Here is a 7,188-nt window from a genome sequence, read left to right as displayed (position 1 = left end):
AGATCACTTGGTTGTCTTGACGTTCAGGCATGACCGTCATGAGCTCGGAACACACGCATCGAAAGATGAACAAGAGTCACATAGTGATGTGATTGGCAAGTTGGCCTACCGGTTAAGATTTTCGTCATCAGTGGTGTTACACCAATGGCGAACAATCAAGACACGGATCTTGAATCACTCATAATCAATTTTGAGAGATATTGATTTGAGTGGGAGTGCATTTTAGAATAAAATGTTTATTCACTAGTGCAAATTTCATTATAAACAAAGTCTAAGTGAAACTTGTGTCTTCGTTGTAGATCAAATGGCTCGCAACACCGCGTTCAACTTAGGCCCGATGTTAGAGAAAGAGAAGTTAGCTACGACTGGAAACAACTATGCGGACTGGGTCCGTAACCTGAGGATTGTCCTCAGGAGCGCTAAGAAATTGTACGTGCTTGAAACTGCTCTTCCAGCTAAACCGGCGGCAGATGCACCGGTAGATGAAAAAAATGTCTGGGCCACTAAGGATGATGATCACAACTTAGTGCAGTGCCTCATGCTAGCTTGCATGAGTCCAGGGCTTCAAAAACGTTTTGAATTCCATAAAGCCCGTGATATGATCCGGGAATTGGATGCTATGTACAAGGAAACCGCAAAGTCTGAACGATATGATATCATGAAGGCTTTGATGGATTGCAAGATGGCTGAGGGTAGTTCAGTTGGCGAACACGTGGTCAAAATGATTGGCTATTCTGAAAGGCTTAAAGCCCTAGAATTTCCACTTCCACCTGGCCATATGATGGACATGTTGCTTTCTTCACTCCCCCCGTCTTACGACGGTTTTGTCATGAACTACAACATGACAGGGATGGAGAAGACGCCTGAAGAAGTGCTCGCCATGCTGAAAACTATAGAAGGAGGACTGCGGAAAAATCGCAAGCAAGTGTTGCTTGTGAATAAAACCGCCAGTTTCAAAAAGAAGAAAGTCAAGCCAAAGAAGGGCAAGGGCACCGGTAAGACCGGCTCCCAAAGCAACTCTAAGGGCGGAGCCAAGAATGAAACTGAGTGCTTCTACTGCAAGGGCACAGGACACTGGAAGAGAAACTGCAAGAAGTATCTGGAAGATAAGAAGACCGGGAAAACCGGAAAAGGTATAATTGTTATACAAGTTAATGTCATTGACGTTTTGCTTGCTAGCGAAAACTCTAAGTCTTGGGTATTTGATACCGGATCGGTTGCTCACATTTGCAACTCGATACAGGGACTTCAGAAGGTGCGCAAGCTAGCAAAGAATGAAGTCGTGATGCGCGTCGGGAACGGCGCTGGGATCGCCGCTCAAGCCGTCGGCATTATGCCTCTACGTCTCCCTTCAGGATTTATCTTAGAACTAAGTAACTGTTATTTTGTTCCACTGTTGTGTAGAAACATTATCTCCGGATCATGTTTGGTACACGATGGGTATTCGTACAAGTCTGAGAACAATGGTTGTTCACTTTATTGTAAGGATATGTTTTATGGATTTGCACCCATTGTTGGGGGCCTTTTCATACTAAATCTTGAATGTGGAAATGATGTCTTTAACATGAATGCTAAACGCCTTAAGAAGGCTGATACCACCACCACTTTCATGTGGCACTGTCGCCTTGGCCACATCGGTAAGAAACGCATGCAAAGACTCCATAAAGATGGAGTTTTACCGTCCCTTGATTTTGAATCATTTGACACATGTGAAGCTTGCCTGATGGGGAAAATGACCAAGACGCCGTTCACGGGTCATCCTGAACGGGCGGGTGAATTATTGGAAATAATACATAGTGATGTATGTGGTCCAATGAACACAGGCGCACGGGGTGGATATTTTTACTTCGTGACTTTTACTGATGATTTGAGTAGGTATGGCTATATCTACTTAATGAAGCATAAATCGGAAACCTTTGAAAAGTTCAAAGAATTTCAGAATGAGGTAGAAAATCATCGTAACAAAAAGATTAAGTTTCTGCGGTCTGATCGCGGAGGCGAATATCTTAGTCATGAGTTTGGCCAACATCTGAGTGATCGTGGAATCGTTTCACAGCTTACGCCTCCCGGAACTCCACAGAGAAATGGAGTATCGGAACGACGTAACCGAACCTTGTTGGACATGGTAAGGTCAATGATGTCTCTTACAAATCTTCCAATATCTTTTTGGGGTCATGCACTACTTACTGCTGCTCACACACTAAACAAAGCACCGTCTAAATCTGTTGAGACGACGCCACATGAGATGTGGCACGGGAAGAAACCCGACCTGTCGTTTTTCAAAATTTGGGGTTGTGAAGCTTATGTAAAGCGTTTACAGCCAAGCAAACTTGATCCCAGATCAGACAAATGTTACTTTGTAGGTTATCCCAAGGAGACAGTTGGGTATTCTTTCTACCACGCCTCCGAGAACAAAGTGTTTGTTGCAAAACATGGAGTCTTTCTTGAGAAAGAGTTTCTCACTAAAGAAGTGATTGGGAGGACAGTACAACTCAATGAGATTAGTGAATCTTCGGCAACCGTTGATATGGCTAAGGAACCGGAAGAAATTCCGCTAATTATCCCTACAACCGAGCCGGAAGTTGTCGCATGTGATGCGGAGACTTCAGACAATGTTGTAACTGAACCGCGCAGATCAGGTAGGGCTATCCAGCCACCTGAGTGGTTTCATAACGAAATCTTCATTCTTGAAGACGATGAACCTGCGCACTACAAGGAAGCGATGGCGGGGCCCAGCTCAAAAGAATGGCACAAAGCCATGAGATCCGAAATGGAATCCATGTACGAAAACCAAGTTTGGAACTTGGAAGAACTTCCAGAAGGCGTAAAGCCCATTGGTTGTAAATGGATTTTCAAAAGAAAGACGGACGCGGATGGTAACATTACTATCCACAAAGCTAGACTTGTCGCGAAAGGGTTCACACAAGTTCCAGGAGTGGACTACGACGAGACTTTCTCGCCAGTAGCTATGCTTAGGTCTGTTCGGATATTGCTAGCAATTGCTGCTTATTTCGACTATGAAATATGGCAGATGGATGTCAAAACGGCTTTCCTAAATGGAAACCTCAAAGAGGATGTATACATGATACAGCCAGAAGGTTTTGTCATTCATGAGGATGCTGGAAAGGTATGCAAACTTCAGAAAGCCATTTATGGTCTGAAGCAAGCATCAAGGAGCTGGAACATTCGTTTTGATGAAGTGGTCAAAGAGTTTGGCTTCATCAGGAATGACGAAGAATCTTGTGTTTACAAGAAGTTTAGTGGGAGCGCAAAAGCATTTCTAATCTTGTATGTGGATGACATATTGTTGATTGGAAATGACGTGAATTTTCTTAGCGAAATAAAAGACTCATTGAAGAAAAGTTTTTCAATGAAAGACTTAGGCGAAGCGGCATATGTATTAGGCATCAGGATCTATAGAGATAGATCAAAACGCCTGATAGCGCTTAGCCAAAGCACGTACATTGACAAGGTGTTGAAAAGGTTCAACATGGAGAACTCCAAGAAAGGCCTACTCCCCATGTCACCTGGCACAGTGCTTTGCAAGAATCAGAGTCCTCGGACTCTGGATGAGCGAGTAAAAATGAATGATGTTCCATATGCCTCGGCAGTTGGTTCTATTATGTATGCCATGCTATGTACAAGACCAGATGTTTCCTATGCGCTAAGTGTTAGCAGCCGGTACCAAAGTGATCCAGGGTTGGAACACTGGGCCGCAGTCAAGGGTATTCTTAAGTACCTCAGAAGGACCAAGGATTTACTCCTTGTGTACGGAGGTGATGAAGAGCTCATTGTAAGTGGTTACACTGATGCAGGCTTCATGACTGACCCAGATGACTTCCAGACCATCATTGTCGTTAAGATACGACAAGATATCACCTCCGGCTAAGATTATGTTCCCCAACACCTCTTCTGCTTGCTCGTCTCGTCCGTGCTCCATTGTTTTTGCAAATATTACAACATGGCAATTATTACACAAACATGACAGTAGGTGGATATATTAGTGCAAACGTAGACCTAGCTTATTCCGGGTTTGGGGTGGCCTCGGCAACGCTTCAAGGGTAGGGGCGCGGCGGGAGGGGGTAGGAGACCGACATCGTTTTTTTCTAGGGTTTGGGTGTCCTCGAGAGTTTTGGTCGAGCGAGAGGGCCGGGGGGTGCTCCCGTGGTATAAGTTATCACGGTCGAGAGGGGGTATAAATATCGACCGTCCATCATGTTGAAGTTATCTGGGAGGGAGTTATATATATCGACAACGACGACATACATACATGGGAAAATAATGTTATCGGGGAGGGGGTATATCGACCCCCCCCCACGTGTTGAAGTTATCGGGAGGGGGTTATATCGACAACGACGACATACGTACATGGGAAAATAATATTATCGGGGAGGGGGTATATCAACCCCCCCTCGTGTTGAAGTTATCGGGAGAGGGGTATATCAACGACGACAGACCCGATAAAACATAAGAAAACGAAGAAGAAATAAAAAGAGGAGAAGAAGGAGAGGAATAGAGGAGAAGATCGAAGAAAAAAAAGAAGAAAAAAAAGAGGAGAAGAAGAAAGGAATAGAGGAGAGAAGAAGAAAAAATAGAATTGTTTCTATTTTTTCTTCTTCTCTTCTATTCCTTTCTTCTTCTCCTCTTCTTTTTCTTCTTTTTTCCTCTTCTTATTTATTTCTCCTCTTCTTCCTCTCCTCTTCTTCTCCTTTCTTCCTCTTCTTATTTTCCTTTTTCCTCTCATTCATAAAAAAATGTTCAAATAGAAAATTTTGAAAAACAGTAAAGGTTTTGCCTAATGCATTGTTCATATGAATATACAAACATTTGCATATTCTACAATAATTAATATCACCAAAAAAATCTATGAACAGAAAAAAAATCCTAACTTTTCTAAAAATCTATCTTTTGCATATATCCATGAACATATATATACACAGAGAACATATATACATACATATACTCATCCATGAACATATCATCAAATATATGAACATACATTTTCTTTGCATATGCATATGAACATACATACATACATTTTTCTTTCATATGAACATACATACATACATTTTCTTTGCATATGACCATACATACATTTTTCTTTGCATATGACCATTCATACATTTTCTTTGCATATGCTTTGCATATAAACATACATACATATGAACATACATACATATAAACATAACATACATACACAAAAAATTCTAAAAATTTGCCTAAAAAATTATATGAAAAAAAGCATACATCATCCATCCATCCATATAATGAACATATACATCATCCATCCATCCATATAATCAACATATGCATATGAAAAAAAATTATATGAAAAAATTATATGAAGAGGATCGAGGGGACAGGGAGGAACGGGGGTCGCCGGAGCCGGACCGAACGGGGAGGAGGGGCGGCATCGAGGCAGGGGCGGCAATGGGGGCGGGCACCGGCGACGACGACAATGGTAGGGGCGGGCCGGGGCGCAGGGGCGCGGCCGTGCATGCTCGGGGACGGGGCAGGGGCACGGGGCGGCGGCCGGCGTGGGCTCGGGCGCGGGGCAGGGGCACGGGGAGACGGGGATGGCGGCCGGCGGCGGCGACGCCAACGAGGAGCGCGCGAGCGATTTGGGCAGCCTGGCGGCGGGGGCAACTGGCGAGAGAGGCGAGGGAGATGTGAAATTTTCACAAGTCCTGGTTATATAGCAAGGGCATTGGTCCCTGTTCGTGGCACCAACCGGGACCAATGCCACCCTTTTGTCCCGGTTGGTGCCACCAACCGGGACCAAAGGTCCCTTTTCAGCAGCCCAAAGGGCGGGAACCGGCGGCCTTTGGTCCCGGTTGGTGGCACCAACCGGGACTAAAGGGGGGGCATTGTAGGAGATATGCCCTAGAGGCAGTAATAACAGTTATTTTGTATCTCCAAGTTTGTAATGAATGTTTATGATCCATGCTATAACTGCAATGATTCTCGAGTCTACAATATCCACGAGGCTCGGAGGGAACTCATATGCACGTGTGGTATAATAAACGGTAAAACATATTCCTAGTCTTGCCTCTAATACTAGCTCAAGTATTGCATGATGATCCTGTTTCCTGATCATGGGCATGACTATGCCGGCAATTTTGAGGGCACAAGTTTGGTAGAACGCTTGTGTTGAATCAACCCGGATTGATGTTGTGCTATGAGATACCTTCGTCACAAGTTTATGGTTAATATCATTGAGATAGTTAATGTTTGCATAATTCCTTAGACCATGAGAGTATCAAGTTCCTTCGTGCTTGCTTCGTGAACTTTGGGGTTTGTTAAACGTCATCCGTAACTGGGTGGCTATTACGGCAGCTTTTGGGTTCACGGAAAAGTATAGGAAGTAACAAGATAGCTCAAGATTGGGATTTGCTCCTCCGACGATGGAGAGATATACTCGGGCCCTCTCGGTGTAACGGTATCCATCATCGTCTGGCCAGACACATTGTGATTTGATCACTGGAATGTCGGAACACGGAAACGAGAAAAGAGAACAAAACCGGTAACGAGGTAACTTGCATGGTGGACAAATTGTTCGTCCATGGGCATGCAATAAATCTCACCTCGGGTGTTTGTGACATATCGCGAAGCAACAGGAATAGCTCACTGCAACTGGAGGTTCACTCGAATATTCATTCGTGTGGGTATAGGGGTCAATATGGGTGTCCACGGCTCCGATGTTGATCATTGATCGGAAGGGGTTCCAGGTCATGTCTATACTTCACCGAACCTATAGGGTCACACGCTTAAGGGTCATCTATCTGTTGAATACTAGACAGGGAGTCTGAGAGAAAATCACCGAAAAAGTTTCGGACACCGAAAAGTTTCGGACAGCGGAATCGTACCGCAGAGAGAGGTCATCGGATAAGTTTCGATGATACCGAAAAGTTGTTTCGGGATACACCATTAAGTCAAATTGGTTTCGGCACATGCCTGATAATTCTTGGAGGATGCCAGAATCATTCTGGAAGCTTTTTGGAATTTTCTGAGATAAAAACCGGAAATGTTCCGGAGCTGCCGGAGCCACTTCAGATGCGTTTCGCAGATGAAAATCACTAAAACCGGAATTGTTTCGGAACGCGTTGAAAAACATTTTAGTGGGTACTGGAAATGTTCTTAGCCCACATAAATATTTTCAGTTCGATCAGACGCTGAAAAATGTCGTCG

This window comes from Aegilops tauschii, chromosome 1 (genome assembly GCF_002575655.3).
Source record: "Aegilops tauschii subsp. strangulata cultivar AL8/78 chromosome 1, Aet v6.0, whole genome shotgun sequence".
In the NCBI taxonomy this organism is placed as follows: domain Eukaryota; kingdom Viridiplantae; phylum Streptophyta; class Magnoliopsida; order Poales; family Poaceae; genus Aegilops; species Aegilops tauschii.
Note: the sequence above shows the minus strand (reverse complement) of the source record.